General features: G+C 45.5%; 1 pseudogene; it reads right to left on the bottom strand.

Moving 5' to 3' along the window:
• Positions 1-16,848, bottom strand: part of LOC111982317 (keratin, type I cytoskeletal 18-A-like) — a 37,126-nt pseudogene that overhangs the window by 2,642 nt on the left and 17,636 nt on the right.

Here is a 16,848-nt window from a genome sequence, read left to right as displayed (position 1 = left end):
ACGGCAACTAGAAACGTAGAGTACATGTGTAGAAACAATCAAACAAACATTCCTTAAACAAAGCTGGTGTGGTGTTGTGAAGTGTACCCTGGCCACAGTAAACCTGACGGCAACTAGAAACGTAGAGTACATGTGTAGAAACAATCAAACAAACATTCCTTAAACAAAGCTGGTGTGGTGTTGTGAAGTGTACCCTGGCCACAGTAAACCTGGGGTAAATCCTAATATGGTATCTCTAACTGATGATTGGTCCTATATGATTGTATGGGTGGRACTTTTACAGTAAAAGGTATGTCAGARAACCCTTCCCAAACACACAATGATTGTACATGCCTCATGAACAGTTAATTGTGATAAGTATCCAATTCAAAGTCAAGGAAAGTTTACGAGATGACACAGTTAGTAAAACAACTGGCTTAAGCACCAGGGCGACGATGACTCTGAAAGCAAACATTTTTATGCGGCCGTTCCCATCCCGTTTGGTACAGTGTGCGGTTTTAACACCTGATGTGTGCACAAAGAATTTAGGAATGACAGACGCCACTCCCTCTTGGGAAACGCCGATGTCTCCACATCTAATGAAGCTTATTAAGGAATGTCTCTCAATGAGAAAGATTCCCAACAACCCCCAGAACGAGAGCTCATGCCAAATTYATGCCACATTTCGCAACTGAATATACTGCTGTTAATCACTCCTGGCTTAGGCATGCAGAGGTACTTCCCTGTGGGTGTGTGTGTGCGCGTGCGTGTCTGCGCATCTTGTCTCTCGGACAAGATGTTCGCTAAGGGAGGGAAAATGGGAGTGTCTCTTGGTGTCATCATTAGTCTAACAAAGACAATACACACAGAAAGGTGGTTCATGTGAAAGATGTGTCAGCTGCTACCGAAAGTGGTAAAAAATGTGCCCTGAATTATATTTAGAATACCTCATTTAACAGTTTGAAAATATATCCCATAATAGTCTCTTGAATAACATAAGTAAAGCATCCCTGCTCCCTTCATTGTAGTTGACACTCTCTGACACTAAGGAACGATTACTTTTCACACTGACTGAAGCAGGCGGTGACATTGGGTCAACAATCACGATTAATAGGTCTGATAAGGGATGTGACGATCATGAAATTTCATCAGCCGGTGATTGTCAACCAAATAACTGTCGGTCTCACGGTAACTGACCATTAATTAACCTAAACACATTTAGCATCTGCTGGCTTCCACACATAGCCTACAAGCCACTGATGCAGACCTTTGGAACATCTCGACTTTAAAAAGTCTAATACATCCATGTAATATAGCCTACACTTTAACAATAAATCCATTCTTTATTTTAGACAGGTATAAAGAAACATGATGAATATTTCTTTTTAGTCTATTTCACAAGAACAGAATAGCATACTCTGAGTTGACCTTATGTTAGGCCCTCTGAGTTGACCATATGACTATGCCATATGACTGTGGGCTACACTAGTTCATTTAGTAGACAAGATGTGCTTAGAATTCCGTGGCATTATTTTATATTATTTTATAGTATGAAGAATACAATAGAATAAAGCTGAATAAACTAGAAATTATATTTTCTCCAAATGATTTGAGGGAGTGTGCATATGCAGCTATTCTGTGTTGAGCAGTTAACAAAGAAATAGGTACTCCTATATTCTTAATTTAGTTATTAATGTACCTTTTAGTTGTTCTTCAAACATTGGGCTATATGTTTAGATTTTTAATACATTGTAAGGATGCATGATGCCACTCTAATGATGATTTGAAAAAAAGTTGCTTGAAAGGCATGAGCTCTGCTTTGTTCTTTTTGCACAGGCTGTACACACTTCATCAGTCTCTCATTCACAATTTGGCAAGCACTTGATAATGCCTCAAATTTCCCGGCGGCATCCCCTTTGTGTGACCGTAATGCACTCTTAAAAATCCATGCCTTTTGCGGCCAGTGACTGTTGTGCCCTTGGGCTAAATATAATAATTATAATTCCCTTTTCGCTACGTGCTCCGAAGCACTTCTCACTCACATGGCTCTCCATCACGTGATCGGGTCTTTCTCACAGGCTACAAGTGAAGACAGACACATCGGGGATGCAACTGCACGCAWTCTTATCCAATTCCGAGGTGCATATTGAAGATATTGGAAGAACTGTCCACATTTACTTTTCGTCAGCCAACAAGATGAGTAGGCCTAACGACAAGCAAAAGCACTAGCCTATGTCAATCTACCCTCCCCCATTGTACAAAAGTTGACTTATTCTATAAWGTGCAATAAATAAACATTGCAAACATAGTCTGGGACAGTTGTGGGATGTGATAGATTCCAAATTAATGCAACCACTACCATCCCAAAACTTTTTTTTACGCAATAATATGTGTGTGAAATTTGTTTTGATTCAGAATGGACCATTATTATGCACTTGTCTCGAAACGGGCAGGGMAAAAATACATGTTTCTCTGCACTTAAATAGCGAATGGAGGACGCTTTTCCTATGCTTCATTTTTTTATGCTAGCCAGGTAGGCTATACTGTTGTAAAGAGAAGCAATGTGCTTAATATTAGGAAAGTTGAGAAAAAAATATAGTAGGCYTAGCCTATACAAGCTGATGGGATCCTATTTTTAATAGAGGCCATCATTCTGTTTTCTCACACAATTAAATAGCCTATGGAAATGTTGTGCAACATGAGCTCATGGTCTCTCATGAAGTGTTTGATTAGATTTTCAAATACATTCTTCTTGATGTCAGAGTGATTAGAGGGACATGCTAGACAACAACTAGAAACATAGAGTACATGTATAGAAACAATCAAACAAACATTCCTTAACAAAGCTGGTGTTGTGAAGTGTACCCTGGCCACAGTAAACCTGGGGTAAATCCTAATATGSTATCTCTAACTGATGATTGGTCCTATATGATTGCATGACTTTTACAGTAAAATATATGTCAGAGAACCCTTCCCAAACACACAATGATTGTACATGCCTACTGAACAGTTAATTGTGATAATGATCTAATTCAAAGTCAAGGAAAGTTTACGAGATGACACAGTTAGTAAAACAACTGGCTTAAGCACCAGGGCGACGATGACTCTGAAAGCAAAAATATTTATGCGGCCGTTCCCATCCTGGTTGGTACAGTGTACTCAGCACAGGTGTGGCGGTAATACGGTCACCGCAACAGTCCTATGTCTGATAAATACTTACTCCACGGTGCCAGTGCCTTCTGCACTCTCCCTCACCACGTTGCCTTGGAGGAATTCCTGGGTCTTCACTGTGGAAATCCTCAGATCGTTGTCTCTCTCTGGCTCTGCACATAAAACACATACTCAAATCAAACAGAAATTTGATTGGTCGCACACACATACACTACATGACCATAAGTATGTGGACACTTGCTTGTCGAACATCTCATTCCAAAATCATGGACATTAATATGGAGTTGGTCCCCCCTTTGCTGCCATAACAGCCTACACACTTCTGGGAAGGCTTTCCATTAGATGTTGAAACATTGCTGGGGGGACTTGCTTCCATTCAGCAACAAGAGCATTGGTCGGGCACGGATGTTGGGCACGGATGTTGGGCGATTAGGACTGGCTCACAGTCGGTGTTCCAATTCATTCCAAAGGTGATTGATGGGGTTGAGGTCAGGGCTCTGTGCAGTCCAGTCAAGTTCTTCCACACCGATCTCGACAAACCATTTCTGTATGACCCTCGCTTTGTGCACGGGGGCATTGTCATACTGGAACAGGAAAAGGCCTTCCCCAAACTGTTGCCATAAAGTTGGAAGCACAGAATCATCTAGAATGTCATTGAATGCTGTAGCGTTAAGATTTCCTTTCACTGGAACTAAGGGGCCTAGCCCAAACCATGAAAAACAGCCCCAGACCATTACTCCTCCTCCACCAAACTTTACAGTTTGCACTACACATTGGGGCAGGTAGTGTTCGCCAAACCCAGATTCGTCCGTAGGAATGGCTAGATGTTGAAGCGTGATTCATCACTCCAGAGAACGCGTTTTTCGATGCTACAGAGTCCAATGGCGGMAGGCTTGTGTGCGGCTGCTCAGCCATGGAAACCCTTTTCATGAAGCTCCCGACGAACAGATCTTGTGCTGACGTTGCCTCCAGAGGCAGTTTGGAACTTGGTAGTGAGTGTTGCAACCGAGGACAGACGATTTTTACGCGCTATGCGCTTTAGCACTCGGCGGTCTCGTTCTGTGAGCTTGTGTTGCCTACCACTTCGCAGCTGAGCCGTTGTTGCTCCTAGACATTTCCATTTCACAATAACAGCACTTACAATTGACCGGGGCAGCCCTACCAGGGCAGAAATTTGACAAACTGATTTGTTGGAAAGATGGCATCCTATGACGGTGCCACATTGAAAGTCACTGAGCTCTTCAGTAAGGCCATTCTACTGACAATGTTTGTCTATGGAGATTGCATGGCTGTATGCTCGATTTTATACACCTGTCAACAACAGGTGTGGCTGAAATATCCAAATCCACAAATGTTTTTATATATAGTGTATTTAGCATACTGRATGTGTGTATGGTATTCCTGCCTGATTGTGTGTATATGAGTGTGTATATGACTATTAACATGAATATGTGTGTACCATTCTGTGTGTGTATGTGTCTGACCACGTCACCCACCTGTAAGGATGACCAGGCTCTGTTGCCTATGCAGCGTTAGTGCAGGGCTCTTCCTCAGGCCGTTCTCTGTCACAGACCACTGCTGGGGTCTCTCAGGCAGGGGCTCGGACAGTGGCTCAGGGGTCACTGCGGGGTCACTGAGGCCGTTCTCCTCCACTCCATTCTCCTTGGGCTCCTCCCCTATGGGGCCTGGCTCTCTTATGGGGCCCCTCCAGCGCCGTAGCCTCATAACCTGTCCGTTACGCCCACCTGGGTACCTGTGAATAGATGAGAAAACATGGGGAGTAGGACTCGATGGAATCTGTGAGGGGGGACACTACTTCGGCAGCTGTCTCAGACGCTGTCTAAGACGCTGTCTACATATTTGATGGATAACTTTAGCCATTTCCGTGCACTCAAAGAAATTGCCTGGCGGAAGGATATCTTAAAGTGTGGTCAGGACATCCGAATCATGATATGACAGAGCAGATTGATACAATACAGAGCCTGGCATCTTGAGTTGAGCAAGTGCATTGTGATCTTCTGAGAACATAGATATAAATCCAATAGACTGGGAGAAGATCTAGGATGCATCATCGAGCGTCACCTTACTCAACCCGGATGGTTATAAAACTAGATMATGCGGGGTACCTCCCAGATCAAGAAAAGGTGGTACTAAAAACATAATTATGAGGCCTGCTGGGGTGAGTGTGCTAAATTGAGAGACAAATCTGCGATGTACAAACATAATGGCCGTGAACTGTCTGTGCTTGAATGCATTCGTGTGACCAGCCTGTGAAAGCCTCAGTGATGATAATTGAGTATAAACTTTAGGCCTGTAAATTGAATGGAATCTTCCGTAATAAATGTTAAGAGGAAACGACATTAAAGATCTTAGTGATCGAACGCCATGAGGTGAAGAGGTGAATGTGGGGATGTCTGGTACAGAACATCTGGTAGTTTAAAAATGTCTTATATCTGTACACACAATGCAGAGAAATGAGTCTGTCTGCCTGTCTTACTGTCTGTCTTTCTGCATGTCTGTCTGTCTGCCTGTTTTCCYKCCTGGCTGTCTGTCTGCCTGTACTGTATGTAAGTAAATACACTGAGTGTACAAAACATTAAGAGCACATCCCCCGCCCCCACCCCTTGGACTCTACAAGGTGTCGAAAGCGTTCCACAGGGATGCTGGCCCATGTTGACTCCAATACTTCTCACAGTTGTGTCAAGGTGGCTGGATGTCATTTGGGTGGTGGACCATTCTTAAATCTTGAAAAACCCTGCAGCGTTGCAGTTCTTGACACAAACCTGGCACCTACCATACCCTGCTCAAGGCTTAAAAATCCTTCTTTAACCTGTCTCCTCTCCTYCATCAACATTGATTGAAGTGGATTTAACAAGTGACATAAATAAGAGATCATAGCTTTCCCCAGGATTCACCTAGTCAGACTATGTCATGGAAAGAGCAGGTGTCCTAAGTGTTTTGTATACTCAGTGTACATTAGCACAAGCCTGTGGAATTTCCAGTAACCAACAGTTTCKCAATTATATTGACTCACCACCAGAACATCTCTGTCTCAACCTGCAATTATTTTTGATTCTCTATGCAGCTGCAACAGTAAAGAAAGTAATCTGTCACACTCCTCAACAAAAGAGGAAGACTCAACACGTAAATCTAGTTGTTTTGACAGATAAACAAAGGGGATAAAATATGAGGAATCCTTTTTTATCCTTCATCCTTTAAGCTCATTTTCAAATCCAATCAAATTGTATTAGTCCCATGCGCCGAATACAACAGGTGTAGACCTCACAGTGAAATGCTTACTTACGAGCCCCTAACCAACAATGCAGTTTAAAAAAAATATGGATAAGAATAAGAGATAAAAGTATCAAGTAATTAAAGAGCAGCAGTAAAATAACAATAGCGAGACTACAGTATACACAGGGGGGTACCRATACAGAGTCAATGTGCGGTGGCACCGGTTAGTTGAGGTAGTATGTACATTTAGCTAGAGTTATTAAAGTGACTATGCATAGATTACAACAGAGCGTAGCAGTGGTGTAAAGAGGGGGAGAGGGGTGGGGGGCAATGCAAATAGTCTGGGTAGCCATTTGACTAGATGTTCAGGAGTCTTATGGCTTGGGGCTAGAAGCTGTTTAGAAGCCTCTTGGACCTAGACTTGGCGCTCCGGTACCACTTGCTGTGCCTTAGCAGAGAGAACAGTCTATGATTAGGGTGGCTGGAGTCTTTGACAATGTTTAATGCCTTCCTCTGATAACGCCTGGTAGAGGTCCTGGATGGCAGGAAGCTTGGCCCCAGTGATGTACCGGTCCGTTCGCGCTACCCTCTGTAGTGCCTTGCGGTCGGAGGCCGAGCAGTTGTCATACTAGGCAGTGATGCAACCAGCCAGGATGCTCTCGATGGTGCAGCTGTAGATGGTGCAGCTGTAGAACCTATTGAGGATCTGAGGACCAATTCCAAATCTTTTCAGTCTCCTGAGGGGGAATAGGTTTTGTCATGCCCTCTTCACGACTGTCTTGGTGTAATTGGACCATATTAGTTTGTTGGTGCTGTGGACACCAAGGAACTTCAAGCACTCAACCTGCTCCACTGCAGCCCCGTCGATGAGAATGGGGCGTGCTCGGTCCTCTTTTTCCTGTAGCCCACAATCATCTCCTTTGTCTTGACCCACGTTGTAGGTGATGAGGTTGGTTGTCCGGGCCCCCACGTACGGCCAGGTCCTCTGCCCTCTCCCTATAGGCTTGTCTCGTCGTTATGTCTGTGACAGGCCTACACTGTTTTGTTCTCCGGCAAATTTATGAGTGGTGTGGAGCGTTACCTGGCCGTGACAGTCCATGCAGTGAACAGGAGAGTACAGGAGGGACTGAGTACACACCCTGAGGCCCCTGTGTTGCTAAGGAGGATCCGCTGGCGGAGTGTTGTTACTACCTTTACCACCCTGGGGGGCAGCCCGTCAGGAGTCCAGGATCCAGTTGCAAGAGGGTGGTGTTTAGTCCCAGGGTTCCTTAGCTTATTGATGAGCTCTTGAGCATATGTGATTTGAACGCTGAGTAGCGCACCCTGAGTCAATGATAGCATATCGCACATAGGCGTTCCCTGCTTGTCCGGTGGGAAAGCGGCAGTGTGGAGTGCAATAAGAGAATGGCATTCATCTATGGATCTGTTAGGGTGGCATGCAAATTGGAGTGGATCTAGGTTTCTGTCTGCATGATGATGAATTGTGAGCCATGACCAGCCTTTCAAAGCACTTCATGCTACAGACGGAGTGCTACGGGGTCAGTAGTTCTGGTAGGCAGGTTTTTTTTTTTAACACCCCGTAGTCTGTTCTTGGGCACAGGGCACTATTGGTTTGGTCTGCTTTAACATGTGGGTATTACAGATTTCGGACAGGAGAGGTTTGAACATGTCAGTGAAGACACTTACCAGTGGTCAGCGTATGGCGCAGTACACGTCCTGGTATCCATCTGGCCCTGCGGCCTTGTGATAGTTGACCTGTTTAAAGATCTTAACTCACATTGGCTGCAAGAGCGTGATCACACAGTCTTCCCGTAACAGCTGGTGCTCTCTGCATGTTTCAGTGTTCTTTGCCTCAAAGCGAGCATAGAAGTAGTTTAGCTCGTCTGGTAGCTCATGTCACTGGGGCAGCTGTCGGCTGTGCCTTCCCTTTGTAGTCTGTAATGGTTTGCAAGCCCTTGCCCACATCCGTAAGAGTCAGAGCGGTGTGTACGATTCAATCTTAGTCCTGTATTGACGCTTTGCCTGTTGATGGTTCGTCGCGAGGGCATAGCGGGATTTCTATAAAGCTTCCGGGTTAGGTCCCACTCCTTGAAGTGCAGCTCTAGCCTTTAGCTCAGTGCGGATCCTGCTATAATCCATGGCTTTCTGGTTGGGGTATGTACGTGCGGTCACTGTGGGGACAACGTCATCGATGCACTTATTGAATGAATCGAATGACTGATGTTGTTGTACTCCACAATGTCATCGGAGGAATCGAGGAATATATTCCTGTCTGTGCTAGCAAACAGTCCTGTGGCTTTCGCATCTGGCTTCATCTGAACACTTTTTTTTCATCTGTACCTGGTGCGTCTGCTTTAATTTTTGCAGGAACGGTAGAGGATAGAATTATGGTCAGATTTGCCATGGAGGGAGAGGGAGAGCTTTGTATGCGTCTCTGTGTGTGGAGTATAGGTGGTCCAGAGTATTATTTCCTCTGGTTGCACATGTAACATGCTGATAGAATTTGGTAAATGGATTTATGTTTCCCTGCATTAAAGTCCCCGGCTACTAGAGCGCCGCCTCTGGGTGAGCATGTTCTTGTTTGCTTATGCACGATCATTCAATGCTGTCTTAGTGCCAGCCCTGACTGTGGTGGTATGGAACAGCTACGAAGAATACAGATCCTTCGGGCGTAGTGTGGTCTCTACAGCTCGTGAGATATTCTACCTCAGGCGAGCAATAGCTCGAGACTTCCTTAGATATCGTGCACCAGCTGTTATTTACAAAAATACATAGTCCGCCGCCCCTATGTCTTACCAGACGCCGCTGTTCTATCCTGCCGGTACGTTGTATAACCGCCAGCTGTATGTTGACATTGTCGTCGTTCAGCCACGACTCCATGAAGCATAATATGTTACAGTTTTTAATGTCCCGTTGTAGTTTAATCTTCCATGTAACTCGTCAATTTTTTTCTCAAGGATTGCACGTTTGCTAGCGAGAATGGAGGAAGTGGGGGGTATTCGATCGCCTACGAATTCTCAGAAGGCAGCCCGCTCTTTGCTCCCTCTTCTCCGTCCCTCCTCTACACGCAGATCAAGGGATTGGGGCATGTTCCTGAGGAAGCAGTATATCTTCGCGTCAGCTCGTCAGAGTCGTGAAGGAAAAAATATTTCTGCCAGTCCGTGGTGAGTAATCGCAGTCCTGATGTCTAGAAGTTATTTTCGGTCATAAGAGACTGTAGCGGCAACATTATTGTACAAAAATAAGTTACAAACAACGCAAAAACAAACAAAAAAACACATCGGCTGGGGGCACGTAAATGTCTGCCTTCTTCATCCCGCGCCATCTTTTGGATGTTTAATTTAATTGAAAATGTTTGGGAACAAGGGGGTGCTTTCCTACAAGTCGGAAGTTTACATACACCTTAGCCAAATACATTTAAACCGTTTTCTCAATTCCTGACATTTAATCCGAGTAAAAATTCCCTGTCTTAGGTCAGTTAGGATCACCACTTTATTTTAAGAATGTGAAATGTCAGAAAATAGTAGAGAGAATGATTTATTTCAGCTTTTATTTCTTCTCACACTCCCAGTGGGTCAGAAGTTTACATCGCTCAATTGTATTTGGTAGCATTGCCTTTAAATTGTTAACCTTGGGTCAAACGTTTCCGGTAGCCTTCCACAGCTTCCCACAATAAGTTGGGTGAATTTTGGCCCATTCCTCCTGACAGAGCTGGTGTAACTGAGTCGGATTTGTAGCCCTCGCTTACTCGCAAACACGCCTTTTCAGTTCTGCCAACAAATCTTCTATAGGATTGAGGTCAGGCTTTGTGATGGCCACTCCAATTCCTTGACTTTGTTGTCCTTAAGCCATTTTGTCACAAATTTGGAAGTATGCTTGGGTCAATGTCCATATGGAAGACCCATTTAATATTATAAAAAAAAAAAAAATACATTTTACCCCCTTTTCTCCCCAATTTTGTGGTATCCAATTGCTAGTAATTACTATGTTGTACTATGTTGTCTCATCGCTACAACTCCGTACGGGCTCGGGAGAGACGAAGGTCGAAAGCCATGCGTCCTCCGAAACACAACCCAACCAAGCCGCACTGCTTCTTAACCAGCGCGCCTCCAACCCGGAAGCCAGCCGCACCATGTGCGGAGGAAACACCGTGCACCTGGCCCACCATTGTGTATAGCGCGCACTGCCCCCGCACGCCCCGGCCCGCCGCCACAGGAGGCTGGTGCACGATGAGACAAGGATATCCCTACCGGCCAAACCCTCCCTAACCCGGATGACGCTAGGGCGTCGCCCCACGGACCTCTCGGTCGCGGCCGGCTGCGACAGAGCCTGGGCGCAAACCCAGAGTCTCTGGTGGCACAGCTGCGATGCAGTGCCCTAGACCACTGCGCCACCGGGGGCCCCTTGGAAGACCCATTTGCGACCAAGCTTTAACTTCCTGACTGATGTGTTTAGATGTTTGCTTCAATATATCACATAATTTCCTGCCTCATGATGCCATCAGTTTGTGAAGTGCACCAGTCCCTCCTGCAGCAAAGCACCCCCACAACATGATGCTGCCACCACCGTGCTTCACGGTTGGGATGGTTCTTCGACTTGCAAGCCTCCCCCTTTCCCTCCAAACATAAGGATGGTCATTATGGCCAAACAGTTCTATTTTTGTTTTATCAGCACGAGGACATTTCTCCAAAAAGTACGATCTTTGTCCCATGTGCAGTTGCAAACCGTAGTCTGGCTTTTTTATGGCGGTTTTGGAGCAGTGGCTTCTTCCTTGCTAAGCGGCCTTTCAGGTTATGTCGATATGGACTCGTTTTTACTGTGGATATAGATACATTTTAAACCTGTTTCCTCCAGAATCTTCACAAGGTCCTTTGCTGTTGTTCTGGGATTGATTTGCACTTTTCGCACCAAGTACGTTCATCTCTAGGAGACAGAACGCGTCTCCTTCCTGAGCGGTATGACGGCTGTGTGGTCCCATGGTGTTTATACTTGCGTACAATGGTTGTTATAGATGAACGTGGTACCTTCAGGCATTTGGAAATTGCTCCCAAGGATGAACCAGACTTGTGGAGGTCTAGAATTGTTTTTCTGAGCTCTTGGCTGATTCTTTTGGATTTTCCCATGATGTCAAGCAAAGAGGCACTGAGTTTGAAGGTAGGCCTTGAAATACATCCACAGGTAACACCCCCAATTGACTCAAATGATGTCAATTAGCCTATCAGAAGCTTCTAAAGCCATGACACTTTTCTGGAATTTTCCAAGCTGTTTAAAGGCACGTCAACTTAGTGTATGTAAATTCTGACCCACGGAATTGTGATACAATGAATTTATATAAGTGAAATAATCTGTCTGGCAACAATTGTTGGAAAAGATTACTTGTGTCATGCACAAAGTAGATGTCCTAACCGACTTGCCAAAACTATAGTTTGTTAACAAGAAATTTGTGGAGTGGTTGAAAAACGAGTTTTAATGACTCCAACCTAAGTGTATGTAAACTTCCGACTTCAACTGTATGTATTTGATGTGTTTGGTGATACGTTTTTGACTGTCTGAATGTGGGAAACAAAAGATGGGTCATTATAGGCGTGGGACCCTCATTGGGGAGTTTTTATAGCATGTCTTCATGTTCTGTTAATAGCAACTGGGGCATCTTCATTTTGGTTCATTTGCAACGTGAAGGAGAGTTCATGCAACTTAAAACCTTCCTCATGTCCTCACAGATCCTRAGATCATCTTTCTCYTACTGACTAATGATTCACAACCTTCACTTTCGATCCATTTYCTTTAAAATGTATAGTGCCCYCAAAAAGTTTCTAGAGCAAAATACCTTCAAATTTCTTTACCGTCTCGTTAAGAACTTCAATGTGATACAATTTCTGTTTGGACATTTTAATGTTGTACGAAAGCTTATCCTGCCTGTTTATTTCATCCATCTTCATTCTTAATGCAGAAGTTCATTTCAGGTCATGCCATTTTATACCTCTCAGCACTTTATGGTTCTTATCAATAGTTCAGGTTTACCGTTTAGKATAAAGACCTGCCAGCTCATTGCTGTGAATATGCCCTGTAGCATGAAACTGTTTTAAAATGTAATTTCACAATATAACGTTATACCTTCATATCAGCTATCTCACCCTTAGTAGGTGCGTATTCATCTGTGTGCATCTAAACTCAGCAAAAAAAGAAACGTCCTCTAACTGTCAACTGCGTTTATTTTCAGCAAACTTAACATGTGTAAATATTTGTATGAACATAACTGAGACGTAAACTGAACAAGTTCCTCAGACATGTGACTAACAGAAATGGAATAATGTGTCCCTAACAGTCAGTAACTGGTGTGGCCACCAGCTGCATTAAGTACTGCGGTGCATCTCCTCCTCATGGACTGCACCAGATTTGCCAGTTCTTGCTGTGAGATGTTACCCCATTCTTCCACCAGGGCACCTGCAAGTTCCCGGACATTTCTGGGGGGAATGGCCCTAACCCTCACCCTCCGATCCAACAGGTCCCAGACGTGCTCAATGGGATTGAGATCCGGGCTCTTCGCTGGCCATGGCAGAACACTGACATTCCTGTCTTGCAGGAAATCATGCACAGAACGAGCAGTATGGCTGGTGGCATTGTCATGCTGGAGGGTCATGTCAGGATGAGCCTGCAGGAAGGGTACCACATGAGGGAGGAGGATGTCTTCCTGTAACGCACAGCATTGAGATTGCCTGCAATGACAACAAGCTCAGTCCGATGATGCTGTGACACACCGCCCCAGACATGACGGACCCTGCCCTCCAAATCGATCCCGCTCCAGAGTACAGGCCTCGGTGTAACGCTCATTTCTTCGACGATAATTGTGAATCCGACCATCACCCCTGGTGAGACAAAGCCGTGACCGTCAGCCGGTGATGTCTGGTGAGGACCTGCCTCTACAACAGGCCTAACAAGCCCTCAGTCCAGCCTCTCTCAGCCTATTGCGGACAGTCTGAGCACGAGGAGGATTGTGCGTTCCTGGTGTAACTCGGGCAGTTGTTGTTGCCATTCTGTACCTGTCCCACAGGTGTGATGTTCGGATGTACTGATCCTGTGCAGGTGTTGTTACACGTGGTCTGCCACTGCGAGGATGATCAGCTGTCTGTCCTGTCTCCCTGTAGCGCTGTCTTAGGCATCTCACAGTACGGACATGGCAATTTATTGCCCTGGCCACATCTGCAGTCCTCATGCTCCTTGCAGCATGCCTAAGGCACATTCATGCAGATGAGCTGGGACCCTGGGCATCTTTCTTTTGGTGTTTTTCAGAGTCAGTAGAAAGGCCTCTTTAGTGTCCTAAGTTCTATAACTGTGACCTTAATTGCCTACTGTCTGTAAGCTGTTAGTGTCTTAAAGACCGTTCCACAGGTGCATGTTCATGAATTGTTTATGGTTCATTGAACATGGGAAACAGTGTTTAAACCCTTTACAATGAAGATCTGTGAAGTTATTTGTTTTTTATGAATTATCTTTGAAAGACAGGGTCCTGAAAAAGGGACTTTTCTTTTTTTGCTGAGTTTATGTCTGTATAATTGACCAGAAATCGAATTAGCTCAGCAGCGCTCCATTCTAGAGTAAAGCCTTTGCTCTGGGGTTACAGTTACACATGTCATATCTCAGGGAAGGTTACTCATCACCATGTAGTTCACCAAACCTCCTCTGCTACATCTGCCCCAGGATCTGTACCATTGGGGCACATAGGCCCTGTCTGTGACCGTTAGCCCCCCTCACCTGCCCTCCCTCCGCGCTCCAGCAGGCGCCTGTAGTGGCGATCTCTTTCTCCAGCCTCATCTTGGTATTGAGCAGCTGGCCGTGGCGCTCTCGCTGCGTGGCCAGGCCGCCCCTCACCTGCTCCAGCTCGCCCTCCAGGCCTTGGATGACCTGGACAGGCCCTGCAGCTGGCTGGAGTACTGACGCTGGGTGTGGTGGAGGGAACTCTCCAGACCTTTCTCCTGGGAAGGAAGGACGGGGGAGAGAGAGAGAGGGTGGACAGGAAAAATGATGTGGGACAGAAAGAGCAGGTGAAAAGGAGAGATCGGACAGAGGAGATGGAGGGGATAGAAGGTGGAGGGGAGAGAGAGAGGAGAAGTATTAGAGAGGGAGATGAGATGGAGGGAGAGGAGAGAGGAGAAGTATTAAAGAGGGGAGAGGAGATGGAGAGGAGATGGAGGAGAGAGGGGGAGAGGAGAGAGGAGATGGAGGAGAGGGGAGAGGAGATGGAGGAAAGGTAGAGGAGAGAAAGAAGAGAGAGGTGAGAGTGGAGAGGAGAGAGGAGATGGAGGAGAGAGGGGAGAGAAGATGGAGAATGGAGGAGAGAGTGGAGAGAGATGGAGGAAAGGAGAGAGAGAGAAGAAGATAGAGAGGAGAGAGGAGGAGACAGGAGATGGAGGAGAGCGGGGAGAGAAAGAGAGGTGAGAGGAGATGGGGGGGAGAGGAGATGGAGGAGATAGAGGTGAGAGGAGATGAGGGGAGAGGGGAGAGGGAGAAAGAGAGGGAGAGAAGATATGGAGGAGAGGAGAGAAGGGAGAGAGGAGGAGGAGAGAGGGGAGAGGAGATGGAGGAGAGAGGAGAGAGGGGAAATAGCAGGATCAGAGAGATTAAATAATTGTAAAATGGAGAGGGGTAGAGAGAGCAGAGAGGGGATGGAGAAGGTGGAGCACAGCGATGGAGAGGGAGGACAGTGTAGAGGGGAAAGAGGGAATATGATAGAGGAGAGAGTGGATAGGGACAAAAGGTGATAAGAGGATGACACAAAAGGTGGAACAGAAGAGAGAGTGAGAGGGGACGGGGTAGAGGGGGAAGAGGCAAGAGTATAAGAGTGAAAGAATCCCCAATAGTGCTTTCAGAATCAATCAAGATGAATGTTCTCCATACTCTACTGATCCAGTATGGGTGTTTGTCAGAGACAGGAAGGTACTGTATGTGTCTGCCGCAATGCTAAGCTTATAGTGGTGTGTGTGTGTGTCTGTGCATGTGCGTGTGTGTGTGTGTGTGTGTGTGTGCTCACCAGAGCATGTAGGGACTCGATCTCCACCTGCAGGCAGTGCCACTGTTTCCTGGCCTCGGCCAGCTCTGCCCGCGCCTCCCTGAGGGCAGTCCCTCCGAGGTTCACCTGGGCCCATGCTGCCTCTTCTGCATTGAGCTGGGGGAGAGAGGAGGTCATATAACACACACACGCACACACATACACCTACACGTGCGCACGGAAGTACGCATGCACGCACCTACCCACACACACACATCATTCACATGGACGTACACGAAAATAAAGTTCTGATGGAGATAGATGTTGACACACACAAACAGGAACAGTTCACATGGAACTCAGGGACACACACACACACACACTCATACAAATTGGCACCCGCACACACTCATAAAAACTGGCACCCACACCCATAAAAACTGGCACCAACACACATTGGCAYAGAGCCAGAGGACTCTGTGCAGGTACACAAAGTAAAACAACTCTAAACCATGACTTAAACTTGATGAAACATTGTAAATAAGCTTCACACCTTTATAAATCGACCTGTAATCATTTTACNAAGTAAAACAACTCTAAACCATGACTTAAACTTGATGAAACATTGTAAATAAGCTTCACACCTTTATAAATCGACCTGTAATCATTTTACCCACAGATTCCCACAGGGCACAAACACGTTGAATCAAGTTTGTTAGTTAAACATGAAACTGACGCTTGTGCTCAGTGGATTCCTCGAACCTGTGGMCATCATAATATTAGTCTGTAATTACMGTGTAAACAAGAAGGTATTAGGGGCAATTATTGTAAATGTTAACCTTAACCAGTCCTTTTACAGTAAGAAGGATAACATAATAGCTAGTTAGCCTCGTCCCATACAGTATGTACAGAGCATTCGGGAATTATTCAGMCCCCCACTCAGGCCCGATTCTGAAATKGATTCAAATAAAATTCCTCGTCAATCTTCACACAATACCCCATGATGAGAAAGCAAAAACAGTTTTTTTAGATTTGGAAAATATGACATTTACCTAAGTATTCAGACCCTTTACTGAGTACTTTGTTGAAGCACCTTCGGTTATTGCCTTGAGCCTTCTTGGGTATGACGCTACAGGCTTGACACACCTGTATTTGGTGAGTTTCTCCCATTCTTCTCTGCAGATCCTCTCAAGCTCTGTCAGGTTGGATGGGGAGCGTCGCTACACAGCTATTTTCAGGTCTCTCCAGAAAGTTCAATCGTGTTCAAGTTCAGGCTCTGGCTGGGCCACTCAAGGACATTCAGAGACTTGTCCCGAAGCCACTCTATTGTCTTGGCTGTGTGCTTAGGGTTTTTTTAATACATTTGCCAAAATTTTCTAAAAACTGTTTTTACCTTGTCATTATGGGGTAATTGTGTGTAGATTGATGAAGGATTAGCATTTTTTTAAAATCTATTTTAGAAATAAGGGCTGTAACGT

The sequence above is a fragment of the Salvelinus sp. IW2-2015 genome, linkage group LG21 (assembly GCF_002910315.2).
Source record: "Salvelinus sp. IW2-2015 linkage group LG21, ASM291031v2, whole genome shotgun sequence".
Lineage (NCBI taxonomy): Eukaryota > Metazoa > Chordata > Actinopteri > Salmoniformes > Salmonidae > Salvelinus > Salvelinus sp. IW2-2015.
The sequence above is the reverse complement of the archived record's forward strand: the minus strand, read 5'-3'. Positions and strand labels throughout refer to the sequence as shown.